Source organism: Fistularia commersonii, chromosome 30, assembly GCF_037954325.1.
Source record: "Fistularia commersonii isolate RoL2024-O1a breed Wild chromosome 30, RoL_Fcom_v1.0, whole genome shotgun sequence".
Taxonomy (NCBI): domain Eukaryota; kingdom Metazoa; phylum Chordata; class Actinopteri; order Syngnathiformes; family Fistulariidae; genus Fistularia; species Fistularia commersonii.
Window position 1 is genome coordinate 10,633,260 of NC_141313.1, and position 15,151 is coordinate 10,648,410.

Sequence of the window (15,151 nt, forward strand, 5' to 3'; positions counted from 1 at the left end):
ATAGGAATAAACTTTGGGAAAAAGGGAAATACTATTCATTTAAAAAAGAGGTAAAAAATTTCCTGTGGGGTATCAGCCTCAATGCTAGCCTTTCCTGCTTTCATGTTACAGACCAAAATGCAGTTTAAGTGCTGAAGTTATTCAATAATTTCTACAGCACCCTTAAAGATGCAGATAGGGAGGGAGAGGAGTAAATCGTCCTTTGACTTGGTCTTGAATAATTTCAATTCATATGTACTTTGAAACATACAGCTCTACTTTCACTGCTAATGTGAGCTCTTCCATAACTGCTACAGCTGCCAAGTTGACCGTTTTACCTCCAGACAGTCTCAGTATCTATACTAATGCAAACTCTGGGGGATCAAAAGCCAGTGTCTCTCTTGGCCTGTCCCAAGCTTGGATAAATGCAGGGGGTTGCGTCAGGATGGGCATCCAGCCTAAAACTTGTGCCAAAACCAAATATGCAAAATAAACCTACGAATTTTATACCAGATAGGTTGAGGCCCTGCTAAATTATGACTGCTGTTAATGCCGACAACCCAGGACAGGGTGAGCAACTTTTACCACTCAAGGAGCTATTTGGTCCCATTTCCCAAAAATAAAGAAACACTGGGAGCCACACAACCCTTTGTGAAATTTAAAATGAAATACCACGGCATATACATTTTTTTTTTTTTTTGTGTGTGTTTATGTTACGTAACCAAAATATGTGCTGCATTTTTTGAATCAATGAACAACTGCTGAGAAAACGAATTTACATTTCTGCATGCAGCTAAACATTTTGAATAACTACAAAAAGACGTTGGGTCAAAGGTTACCTTTGAGCAAAATACTAAATGTCTATTTGACTCCTTGTATTTATGAAAAAAAAATTCCGAACTTCAATTATTTACCGGCAGCAAACCAAAAATGCTGTTGTCTCTGTGCGCTGTCATCCTTTTTCTGACACGTGTCAGCTGTCAACCTGAATGTTTGAGACAGGAATTATTTTTACAGATGACATTGTGATCTGTAGTGAGAGCAGGGAACAGGTGAGGAAAAATCTGGAGAGGTGGAGGTACGGAAAGGACGGGAATGAAGATTAGTCACAGCAAGTCAGAATATGAGTGTGAATGAGAGGGACCAAAGTGAAACAGTGAGGATACAAGTAGAGATAAAGGAGGTGGAGGGTTTTAAGTACTTAGGATCAACAGTCCACAGCAATGGAGAGTGTGGAAAAGAGGTGAAGAGACGGGTTCAAGCAGGTTGGAATGGGCGTAGAAAAGTGTCAGGGGTACTATGTGATGGAAGAATATCAGCTGGATGTAGAAGATATGAAGATGTTGAGGTTCTCTTTGGGAATGACAAGGATGGATAGGTTCAGGAACGAATCTATCGGAGGTACAGCACATGTTAGATGTTTTGGAGAGAAGACCAGAAAGGCCAGACTGAGATTGTTCGGTCATGTACAGGGAAGGGGTAGTGAATATATTGGGGGGAGGATGCTGGGATTGGAGCTGCCAAGCAGGAGGTCTCGAGGAAACCAGATAAGAAGATTTATGGACATGGTTAAAGAAGACATGAAATGAGCTGATGTGAAAGAAGAAGATCCAGAGAATAGAGCTAGATGGAGGTGGTTGATTTACTGTAGCCACCCCTGAAGGGAAAAGCCAAATGATTGAGAACAAAAGCGGCAGAAGAATCGAAGTATCTATGCCACTCACACCCCCCCGTGTACAAAGATGTGCTAAAAACTACGGTACTGCACATTTGCAACACCCTTCACTTTTTAAATACTACTCTGGCAGCATGTTGATGCCCGAATAAGTATAGCATGCAAAATTGCTCATGCTCAGCATGCTCATAATAATAATAATGAGTCTCCAAAGCTTTTCCTTTTCAGATATTTTGAGCAAGTACCATTTTTAAAATTAAACAAGAATTATAAAAATGATCGCTCATTTTCACAAATATAGTAAATTGTAGTAAAAATTATCAAATTATCACTCATTTTCACATTTATGGTAAGAAATAGGGCATTATTTTGGTTTATTGTTTTTTACAGTGGATACAACATAAGGGCAAGCACAGGGCAGCACAAGCCAGTGTCAAGCCTGAACTGCTCCCAAGCCCGGATAAATGCAGACAGTTGCGTCACGAAGGGCATCCGGCGTAAAACTTTTGCCAAAACCAAACAAGCGGATCAAACATAATAAACCAAACAAGCGAATCAAACATAATAACCAGATCATACCAGATCGGTCAAGGCTCGGGTTAACAACGACCGCCATTGGTACGGATGACCTACAGGGAACCAATGGAAGTTGGGCTACTGTAGGTTAAAAAAGGAAAGGAGGAAGGTGTGTTCCGAAGGAGAGAGAGAAGAGGAAAGGCTTGAGTCTGGGATTAAGAGTAGGGACTTTGAATATTCGGACTATGACAGGAAAAGGGAGCAATCTTGAAGGAAGAGTCTGTTAGGAAAATTCTGGAGGTGAAAAGAATGTCAGATATACTTATGAGTCTGAAACTGGAAATTGAAGGTGTGATGCTCATTGTTGTTGTGTCTACGCCCTGCAGGTGGAATGTGAGTTTGAGAAGGAAAAGTTCTGGTATGAGTAAGATGAAGTGATGCAAAATATCCCAAGAGATGACAGAGTGGTATTTGGTGCAGACTTCAATGGGTATGTTGGTGCAGGCAGAGGGAATGAAGAAATGATGGGCAGATTTGGTATCCAGGATAGGAATGCAGAGGGACAGATGGTGGTAGACATTGCAAAAAGGATGGAAATGGCTGTAGTGAACACTTCTTTACAGAAAAGACAGGAAAATAGCGGAGGTAGGAGCAGACAAGTAGACTACATCTTCCTCAGACGAGATAACCTGAAGGAGACCAGTGACTGCAAAGTATTCGTAGGTGAGAGTATAGCCAGACATCATAGGATGGTGGTTTATAGGATGACTCTGGTGACAAGGAGGATCAAGAGGACAAAGGCAGAGCAGAGGACAAAGTGGTGGAAGCTGAAAAGGGAGGAGTGTTGTATGGTTTACATGGAAGAGTTGAGAAAGGCTCTTGGTGGTCAGGGAGAGCTTCCACATGATTGGACAATTACAGCTAGTGCTATCAGGGAGACAGGTAGGAGAGTATTTGGTGCGTCATCTGGAAGGAAAGTTAATAAGGAGACTTGGTGGTGGAATGAGGAAGTGCAGGAGTATATACAGAGAAAGTGGTGAGCAAAGAAGAAGTGGGATACTGAGGAGATTGAAGTGAACAGATCTATACAGGTTGACAAAACAGAGAGATAAAGATGGAAACGATTACAACAGGTCTGGGTGATTAAGGATAGAGAGGGAAATGTGTTGACAGATGCTAGATGAGTAATGGGAAGATGGAAAATATTTAGAAGAACTGATGAATATGGAAAATGAAAGATAGGCCAGGGTAGAAGAGGTGACTATTGTAGACCACAAAGTAGCACAGATTAGTAAAAGTGAAATGAGGACGGTAGTGAACAGCATGAAGAGTGGAAAGGCGATAGGGTTGTGGAAGTGTCTAGGAGAGGCAGTGGTAGAGTTTCTGACTACATTATTCAACCAGATCTTAGAGTCCCAAAGATTCCTAAAGAAGGGAGATGAAGTGTGATGGTGTCCATTTTTGAGAATAAGGGGGATGTGCAGAATTGCGGCACAATAGAGCGATAAAATTAATGAGCCATACAATGAAGATATGGGAAAGAGTGGCGGAAACAAGACTGACAGCAGAAGTCAGCTTTATTGAACAGCAGTATGGCTTCATGCCTAGAAAGAGCACAAATGATGCAATATTTGCTTTGAGAATCCCAATAGAGAAGTACAGAGAAGGCCAGAGAGAGCTGTATTGTGTTTTTGTAGACCTAGAAAAAGCATATGACAGAGTGCCGAGAGAGGAACTTTGGTACTGCATGTGGAAATGTGAGAGTGGTAGAGAAGTATGTTAGACTGGTGCAGGACATGTATGCTAGCTGTGAGACAGGGGTGCGGTGTGCTGTAGGGGTAACAGAGAAGTTCAAGGTGGAGGTGGGACTCCATCAGGGATCAGCTCTGAGCCCCTTCTTGTCGGCAGTTGTGATGGACAGACTGACAGAAGAGATTTGACAGGAATCTCCATGGACCAAGATGTTTGCAGATGACATTGTGATCTGTCGTGAGAGCAGAAAATAGGTAGTGGAAAATCTAGAGAGGTGGAAGTATGCACTGGAAAGGAGAGAAATGAAAGCAAGATATGTGTGCGAATAAGAGGAACCCGGTTGAGCACAAGAGGAAGACCACAGAGAAGATTTATGGGTGTAGTGAGAGGACATGAAGGTAGTTGGTATGAGAGAGGAGGATACAGAAAATAGGGTTAGAAGGAGAAGGTTGATTTGCAGTGGCGAACCTTGAAGGGAGAAGCCCAAAGAAGAAGAAGACAGTGGATGCAACATCATATTTCACACTTAATGTAAATTTTCTACATCATTTTTTTCAAGGATCTATTATTTAATTATTATCATGTGATTGGTTCAGGTCCATATCTCAGTGATATTTTTCCTTTAACAGGAGCTTTCATTACAAAACTCGAACTTCCATTAGGTGCTGGGTGTAAGTTTGATGAACTTGATATAACTCCTTTATAAGATCATATATCCATGCTTTGTTAAATATGCAATCACTACATATGTATCCTATATATTGTAGGGTGGGGAGGGGACTGGGCGGCGGAATCCCAGAATCCTTTGCGAATGATGATGATGATGACTGTTGGGAGCTTCTCTTGGTTCTATGATATAGAACTCCATGGTTGAATAATTGTATAATGTTGTGTTCGATGTGTGAAACTAACCTACACCTTTGGTTACCATAATGGGGTAGTGCACCCTCAGGCTAGCTGTTCATTTATTCTTTACTCAAATTGTTACCTCAGCTCATCACAATATTGTAGGGGGAAAATTACAAACAAGGCTAAATTGGTTATTTTTTTCTTTTTATCAGATACCTAAATGGGCAGCCTGATGCAACAAATCAACAGCTCAAAGGAAAGAAGATGGACAAAATGAGACAGCAGAAAAACAAATGCGTGGTATATTTGGAAGCAGGGTTAAACCACTGATAACATAACCACCTACTCTTTCCACATGTCAGTGTAGAAAACAATGCAGTCATCTTTATGGAGGCTGATAAGACACAAGCATATCATGGTTTCACCCAAACTGTAGATAAACCATTGCAAAAAAATCTGGAAACAAAACAATGTGACTCACTATTACAATTCTATTACACTATTACAAAAAAATATTCCCATATGTTAACAAAACTCACCTGAATGAGACTGTTTGCTGAGAGTAATTGGAATTTAATTGTTGATCTACTCAATAAGAAACTCACAGATATGCTCTTTTGATATAACTGTCCTTCGAAAGGACAGTAGCTGCCATACATTCACTGTGGGATCTTGTCAGATATCTGAGTTTCAAGGAGACGCTCCCTGACTTTCTAAACTTTATATTTTTCTTCTATGTTTTGTTGATATTGAAACTGCTGTCATAGTATCTTGTTCATATCAGTCCTGATACAAAGAGGAAGCATTATAGAGGTCACGGCTCCACAGATCTGGTCTCTGTCATGTTCGACACGTCAGTCACACTCAATGATGTAAAGGAATGAATTTAAACTTGTGGCTGTTCTTGAATTGAGAGGAGATTAATAAAATAGAGATATACAGAGTTATATTAGAGATATACAACGCTCCATACCCAAAAGCATCACCACAATGCCCTTGACTTCTTAGCATGACAATGTTGCTTACTGTCAGCAAGTTCAAATAAATGAGTTTACAGTTATTTCTTGAACAGATAAATCCAAATCATATTGTGACATTTGCTGGGAAGAATTGCAGGAGTCTTTCCCGCATCTTTTGTTTCAGCAGTCAGAACTTTGCTGGCCTCCTTTAGTTTAACACTTGAAGGCTCAAGCTTTTATAAAAGTGTGCTATTTAGATACACATGTGATGTACTAATCCATCCGTGCTTTACTTTTGCATGACAGGAAGGTAAAATGTGTAAGTACCCTTAACAAGACCTTTTGTGTGATGAAATTGTCAGATTTTTCTGTTTGTTCCATGATTATTATAATCTGTGCGTTGAATTAAAGAGTATTATACGTGAAAAATTTTTATTTGCCTGCCGAGTCAGTCAATCCTGACTTGTCACAAGATGAAAAATCCACAGTAGAGCAAACCAACAAACGCTAGCGTATTTTCATACAACCTCATACATTTCTCTGTTCTACCACCGAACTTTGTTTTTGTTTTTCTGCAAACTCCACCATAAAAAAGCACATTTTTTTAACGACAAATCAAATCATTTCTAGCCACTCAACTCCCATGAATGATGTTTTATGTCTATAAACAGAAACAAACTATAGCTTTTACAAATATAGCTCATAGAGCTGAGAGCAAATAGAGATATAGAGCTCCAAGTTGAAGGTAGTTTGAATGAACCTTCATGGAAAAAGAAGAAATAGCAAGTCGTCCATTCCAAAGAGAAGCACACATATGAAACAGATCATTTATGGAGGAGACCAAAGTAAATATGCGTAACCCCAATGAGAGAGGAGGATAAAACTTGAGTCTGAAGACCCCAGAGGTATGATGATGATGATCCATGCCACCTGTTGCTGTACATCCAGACTAATTTTCAGGTTTGGCTCATGCTTTTGAGTTTACCTATGACTTAACATCTAACAAGACCTTTAATGGGAAAATTATTATTAAAGAATCAGTGGAAAATTTACATGACTTAATTGCTTTTCTTTAACATGGCAAACATGGAAGATTTTTGTCACACTTTAACTGAATTTATTTGGATTAAATTAGCTGACTGTCTAGCAAAGACATAAACTGCCTTTGCTTGACAGTTTAGTTCAGCAAAAAAAAAAAAAAAATCTGTCAAACATTTTATGATAACCCATATAGAAATGTATATTTACGTCCAAGAAAATGCTTGAGAAAATGTTATTCTATTAATATGAGCTGACCAAGCAGATTGATTGTCAACAGTAGATTGAGTTCAAAAATGAAATAAGCCACGTGTGTCTTTTACCAGTTTTACTATTATTTGTGATAATATTCTTGTCAAAATCTTCTTCTCGAGACAGCTGGACGTTTCACTTCTCATACAATCCAAAAAAACAGAAGAAATACCAGCATGATGGGAACGCATTGCATTAAGGGAAAGAATCTAGTTGTAGTTTTCCACGCATCTTTTCAAAATCTTAGCAAAGTCTTTAGATGTTTTGTGGAAACTAGGTCAAAGGGGGTTGTTGTGTTAGTGGGGCTGTTGTTGGAGTGAACAATATTATTACTTCTCGGGACTCACCTGCATTAAACGGTTTAAAAAATGTGGCAAAAATTCTCAGAATGTATCCCCTCATTGGATACAGTCACCGCAGTAAGGGAATTTCTAATAAAGAAATGGGGCTGTAACCTGGCAACCTGGCAAAACATAGAAACCCCAGTTGCTCTGGATGGTGTAGTAAGCACATTGCTTGGCTGCTGCCATCGGTTTGTGTGTGTGCGTGTCTATGTGTGTGTGTGTGTGTGTGTGAATGGATAAGCACATAGAAACTGTAAGGTGATGCAAGCGCTCTATAAATTGAGACCACATACATTTGTTAATTGTTAATTCAGGGAAATTGATGCATTTTAAATCTTTTCTGTTGCAGACTACAAAACAATGTTAATAAAGTTATTCTTTGTTGCAAGTTATTGATATTTATCTATCTTTTCTTTAATGTAAATTAGGATACACTGTTATGCATAATAAGTGTGGTAATTAGAGGGCTAAAGTTGATGAGCCATACAATGAAGTTATGGGAAAGAGTAGTGGAAACTAGACTGAGAACAGAAGTCAACATTTGTGAGCAGCTTTATGGCTTCTTGCCTAGAAAGAGTACTATTCATGAAATATTTGCTTTGAGAATGGTAATACAGAAGTCAAGAGAAGGCCAGAGGGCGCTGCATTACGCTTTTGTAGACTTAGAAAAAGCATATGGCAGGGTGCCGAGGGGGGAACTCTGGTATTATATGAGGAAGTCTGGTGTAGCAGAGAAGTGTGTTAGACTGGTGCAGGACATGTATGCTAGCTGTGAGACACAGGTGAGGTGTGCTGTAGGTGTTACAGAAAGTTCAAGGTGGAGGTGGGACTCCATCAGGGATCAGCGCTGAGGCCCTTCTTGTTTGCAGTGGTGATTGACAAGCTGACAGATGAGGTTAGAAAGGAATCTCCATGTACCATGACGTTTGCAGATGACATTGAGATTTGTAGTGAGAGTAGGGAACAGGTTGAGGAAAATCTAGAGAGGTGGAGGTATGCGCTGGAAAGAAGAGGAATGAAAGTTAGTCACAGCAAGACAGAATATATGTGTGTGAATGAGAGGAACCTGGGTAGAACAGTGAGGCTACAGGGAGTGGAGATCAAGAAGTTGGAGGATTTCAAGTACTTAGGGCCAACAGTCCATTGCAATGGTGTGGACAAGAGGTAAAGAAATGGGTTCAAGCAGGTTGGTATGTGTGGAGAAAAGTGTCAGGGGTACTATGCTATTGAAGACTATCAGCCAGAACTAAAGGAAAGGTGTACAAGACAGTGGAAAGACCGTGATGCTGTATGACCTAGAAACATTGTCAATGACAAAAAGCCTGGAGGCAGAGCTGGAGGTTGCAGAGATGAAGATGTTGTGGTTCTCTTTGGGATGGCCAGGATGGATAGGATCAGGAATGAGTCTATCAGTGGAACAGCACATGTTAGACGTTTTGGAGAGAAGGTCAGAGAAGCCAGACTGAGATGGTTGGGTCATGTACAGAGGAGGGATGATGAATCTATTGGTAGACGGATGCTGGAATTGGAGCAGCCAGGCAGGAGCACTAGAGAAAGACCACAGAGAAGATTTAGGTGTGCAGTGAGAGGACATGAAGTTAGTTGGTATGAGAGAGGAGGATACAGAGAATAGGGTTAGATGGAGAAGGTTGTTTTTCTGCTCTTTCTAGATTATTTCTTTTGATTGATAAATATTAATGATAGATTGAAAGCACAAATGTCCCAAACCCATATTTGGGAACTGGTTTAGCCTGAGAGCTCCTTGAGAAACACAGATGAAAAAAGTTTACAAGATAATTAATCTAAAATCGATCACTGAAAGAAGACAGTCATCAACGCAATGCTTTGCTTCATTTCAAACAATTACCATATATTCCTATGGTAACCTTAAAGTTGCTGATATCACTTAGTTAACTGACACTTAACAGTATCCTCATCATAAGAACAAGCTGAGAGCAAGTTAAAGCTCAAGATATTTCAGATTATCGTGTTAGTGTTACAGTAACATCTACCATGTCCTTCACTTTGATGGCCGGATGCATCTGCATCTAGACAGACTTACTGATCTGCAATCCCCATACACAGTTCACTGAAACTTAAGAATTCAAGATCTCCATTCACAACAGATATGAAGCAGAAAACAATTGAAAAATTGTACAAAAATACTGTAAATGCAAATGATGGGGAAAAAAGAAAAAAAAAGGAAAAAATTCTCATCCACTGAGGTTCAAGAAACTAAATTGGATAATATATGTTGTGAAATCTGAGATATGGTTGCATTAATTCACAGACTTTGCTTGTATTTCGTGAATATACACAATGTGATGTTACACTGGATTCAAAAATGTCATATCTTATCTTTGTCTCTGTTAAATGTCTTGAAGGGAAATATCTAACAAATGAGTTATTTTTGTTGAGTGAATCATTTTGCAAATTGATTTATCATTCATATGAAAAATCATAATGAAATACTGTATTTAGTCATTTTCAACATATAGAAAATGAAAGCTGCAATCCCGCTAAAAAAACAACGCTAGACCACCAACTCGTTCAGGGAGTTACGTCTTCCAGGTATCACTAAATGTTGATCAGTCATAATCACAGCAGAAGAGACAGCAGAGATTTGTGGAGTTTGTTTATACCGTTGAAAGTGTACATAAGTATCACTACATCTGGTCTACGTGTCTCAAGACACAGGAGAAGATGTCAATCTAGACCACTATGCAAAGCATGTTGACCAGTGCAGGCATGTAAGCGAGGTACTAATAGGATCCTAAGAAATGTGTTTACAGTAGTAGAAGGAATGTCTGCGGCGACAATGCCAGAAATGACTGATTTAGAAACATTTATCTTGTAATGGTTTCACTGCTGCTTACTAATGAGGCTCCCCTCTTTTCTCCATGAGGAAGCATCCAGGAATGACTGCAATGCAGGAGAGAATGACTCACACTTCTGACATGAAAGACTCTTGCCATTAATGGCCCACAGCAGCTGCTCAAGCCTGCTTCCTTCCTCAAGGCTCTTTGGTCACGGCTAGACTTTGTGTTTGGTATCAGTTAGCATGTTTTGAGCGGCAATGCTGATAGGCCAGTCTGTCCCAGAGTCACTTCAGCTCCAGCAAACAAAACCAGGAAGATGAGGAATGTACCAACTCTGACTTTTACTGTAATCATAGCCGTCTGGGATTCAAGTGTAAACAGCAAGAGAAAACATGAAAACACTTGATGTGGCACAAAGTTTTACTGTATGCAGATGATATCAAATCACTAGAACAGAGACTCCCAAAGTGGGGTCTGGGACGCTTGGGTTGGGGTTTTCTGAATTATTTTGGGAAAATAATTCTAAGAGTGATAAGAAATGTCATATGCTTGTTAAAATCTTCTTGTAGTAGCTGGACTGGAGGCTTCTTCATCTGAGCTGTTGGCCTCTTGGATGAGAAGAGACATTTTTTTCAAGGAGTTGCTACAAGAAGAAGATTTTGATAAGAATTGACCATGAGCTGGATGACTGACAACCTCCCCGAAAACATAATATTTTTCTAATTGATAAGAGAGATTAAAAACAGTCAATTGCTACATTTTTTGTTTGTTTGTTTTTGTCAATTCTGTAATTTCGAGGTTCATATTCATCATTATCTTTTCAGGCTAGGTTTGGCTTTTTCTTCTGCAGAATCAAATGACTGTTTTCTAAATGATGGAAAAGACATGGTTAAAACTGGAAAGAAAATTACCTAAGCTCTAAAAATTCTACATGAAGTAAAATGCTGGACACCTGCTAATGTCCCAGTTTATTGAAGACACTCAAAAGAAACTATTGATCTCAGTTATATAGAATTTATAATTATTTCAATGCTCTAAAACAAAATGACTTGACTGTATAGTCCAAATGTTTGCAACAGATCGCTGAGGAAAAATCACACATTCCTTTTATATCTGAATATACAAACTCATCGCATGAAATCATCCACTTCTGTGGAAAATATCTGGGATATTTTATCTTCTTCCCAGTGACGAGGGTGGTCAAGTTTGTCTAGAGACCTGCATCCCTGCACAAAAATCCATATATTGCCAAGATTTTATGAGAAAGTAGTAAACATTTCAAAAGTTAGAAAGGTCATTTTTGATATATTTCACAATTTCCATTTATATGTCATCACTGTGTCCTTGCAAGGATTCATTTTTCAACATTTGTCTAGAAATAATATTTTTGAAAGCAATACTTTGTGATTGATAAAACATGGGCTGGATTTTGATGTGTAAGATGGCAGGTAAGCCATGAAAAAAAAGCATGTGAACAATGAAAATTGAGAACATGCACCCTGATCTGTGTGTGTGTCACAAACAATAGTATGATAAATCATATAATCACTCAATCATGATTTACCATCAACCCGCATGTCAGGGAGAACAAACATCACGTAGAAACATAGCTGGTGTTTTGCAACAGCATCACAATCTCAGCCTCCACACAGTCTATCACTTCCTTCTGCAAACAGCAGCCATGATCCTGTTTTTCCTCTCACTTCTTCCCTGGAATTCAGGAATGCACGAAAAGCATCCTGTTTTCATTCCACACCTTCAGTCAACCATTCATACTCTTCGTTAAGATGTTAAATATGGAGGAAATAACCGCCCGGATTAATAGACGCAGGTGTATGTGTTTTTCTCTCTTGCCCTGTAAGGCACTTCAAACTCACCCCTCAAAAGGATGAAGAAACACAACAGGAACCTGCGACATGTCAGTCAGTCCTTAGAAATTTAAAGCCCTGCAAATTCAAGAGTTCAAATAACACCAACATCTTTTTGGAAAATGCACGTCAATCTCTAAGAGCAGCCTATCAGAAGAAAACACCTTCTGTCACCCCACCCCCACCCACACAGAGATAACCACACCAGCTTAAAACAGGGAAACCTCACACATTTCTTTGTTATTTTTGCCCTGGAATACATCACGGTGAGTTCCCTGTTAAATGTTAGATGATAATGTCAGGAATATTGTCTAATATGGTGGGTTGTATAAAAGAAGGAAACCTCCTCATTCAAAAACCACATCTCAATTTAAAGTAAATAATCTGTGTTTGACAAATGGGTCATGAGCCAGAAGTTACAAGAGTGCCTGCTCAGGCTGTCGCTCAGTCCTCCATCGAATTGAATTCATTCATTCAGGGTCTGTCATTCATAAATTTTGATTCATTCATCCATATATTCGGTCAGCTGGCCAGTTCTCTTCCGTCTTTCAAAGTCAGTTATTCATTCATTCCCTCAATCTTTCGGTCAGGCACCTTTTTAAGTTATTCAGTTTTCAAGCCATTCATTCATTCACGCATTTGGTTGGTCGGTTAATCACTTAACACAGTCAATATGAGATAAAGGTGAATTGGAACTCTATTTGCCCAATTTTTTTCAAATGATTACAATCACCCGCAACAATAAATACAGTCTGTTGTTTTCTTAAAGCCGCATGCAGTTCAATGACATTGAAACAACATGTCATGTTGTTTCAATATTTTAATATAATATTTAATATGGATGAACTTCATGCGGCTTTAAGAAAACAACAGACTGTATTTATTGTTACGGGTGTGTAATCATCCGAAACAGTGCGCAAAGACAGCGCTCCCCAAATTCTACCAGCATGTTTATTGCAACACTAAGAGGAAACAGAACTTTGGAACAGGTGCTTACACTGCAACCCCCCCTTCCCCACCTTGGACAATCAAACCATCCCTAAATATTCACCCCGCATCAACTGTGTCAGGCCTTCAGTGAGGATCATCAAAGTGTGGCCAGCAGGAACAGATGCTGCACTCCAGGAAAGGCGCCAACACACAGACTGAAATATGTTTGCTCCCCAGGTCATGTGCAGTTCACATATAGACACTGATACCGCCTGCCCTAAGAAGAAGCCAGAGGTGAACAAGGTGGTGAGAAGGAGGCCCTTAATACTGCCTTCAGATCAAGGGATTGCACTGGCCTACAGCACATCCAGGGCAAACCTGAGGGGCATCAAAAAGGCAAAGCACTGCTGCAAACTCAAGGTAGAGGGTCACTTTTCAAACTCCAACCCCAGACATACGAGGCAGGGCATCCAGACCATCTCAGACTACAAACCCAACAACTCCACCCCCACCACCATGGACACCTACTTCCTGATTGAGCTGAATGACTTTTATGGTTGCTTCAAGAGTGACAACAAGAACAAAAAACCACAAAGACCACACTGCCGGCATACCATCAACCCTTCACACTCTCCACTGTTGTCCACGCAGCTCTGAGCTGGATAAACCCATGCAAGGCTGCTGGTCCTGGCAGCCTCCCTGGACACGTGCTCAGAGCATATGCGAAGCATATCGGGGGGATTTTTATGGATATTTTCAATTGTTCCTTGCCCATTAAGTTGTGCCAACATGTTTCAAAGCTACTGTCTTCCTGCCAGTGCCAAAATACTCCAATCTGATGTGCCTAAACAACTACCACCCAGTAATACTTACACCAATCTTTATGAAACGCTTCGAGTTGCTGGTTGTGGCACACTTGAAGGGCTCCCTCCTTCGCACACTGGACTGCCACCAATTTGCAACCGCACCAACAGGAGTATAGAGCACTGTAGTCTGTGCTCACACACCTGGACCATTACCACACATAATGCCAATTTCTGTTTGCTGACTTCCAGCATTCACCACTGTCATCCCCTCTAAGTTAGCCACTGAGCTTGAAGACATGGGGCCTTATTATCAATTGTTCGTAGAAAAGGTTGTAAATTCTTTTGTGCGACTGAAATTTGGAAGGTGCTTACAGTGTGTACAAATGAATGCATATTTATCAAATATGCTGACACCAGTTGTTTGCACACACAAGTAATCTGTGTTGATAGATCCCACCTGTCCTATCATGGTTGTGCATGTATAGGCTCATTTGCATTCAGAAACGCCTCCAATTGACCATATGTGGTGGCGACAATGCCTTTAAAAATGCATGAATGGGCTTTTTCCCTCTCCAAAAAAATGGCAAAAAGGTCGAAGAAGTAGAATTTCTCCGACATGGTGAGTCAGATACTTGCAGCAGAAGTAGAAACAAACCAACACTTAATGCAGGTTTTTCCAACAAAATGAAAAAAACAGTGTTGGAGAAGGTAATGTCTGCAGTGAATTCTGTTGGATCAGAGGTAAAACAATCCCTGAATTCTCTTCTCTCTCATTTGAATAGCAGCGGCATTGGGGTGTGGGACAGGCTCTGCGTTAGGCATCATTTCCACGTACATATACAAGTTGATAAATCCCATACTTTGCATGGAAGTGTTTGTAAGCACTTTTTATGCAAACTTCTGTAGATGGGCACTGTTGACCTCTGGTGAACCTTTAACTCTGTCTGACCACGAGCATCTTCATAAACTGTGTTACAGTCTGCCATGGAAGCTCATCTATCGCTGAGCACGAGGCACTTCAGCGGGTGGCGAAAACTAACCTAACACATCACAGGAACTCCATTTCTGGCCATTGAGGACATCCAGAAGAAATGTTGTCTACATCAAGCTTGCAGCATTCTCAAGGACTCCTCCCACCCAACCCCTAAACTGTTTTTTGGCTCCGGCCCTCAGGCAGGCACTTCCGGACTGGACCAGCGGACTGAGGGATGGCTTCTGTCAGTGTCCTTGCTGAACTCTTGCTGACCCCGATGCAACACTTACACCCTCATCTCTTCATGCCTCAGTACTGGACTAACTATACAAGTGGACTGTCCTGCACATACATGCCACAACACAACACAACATTAGTATTAGTAACCCAA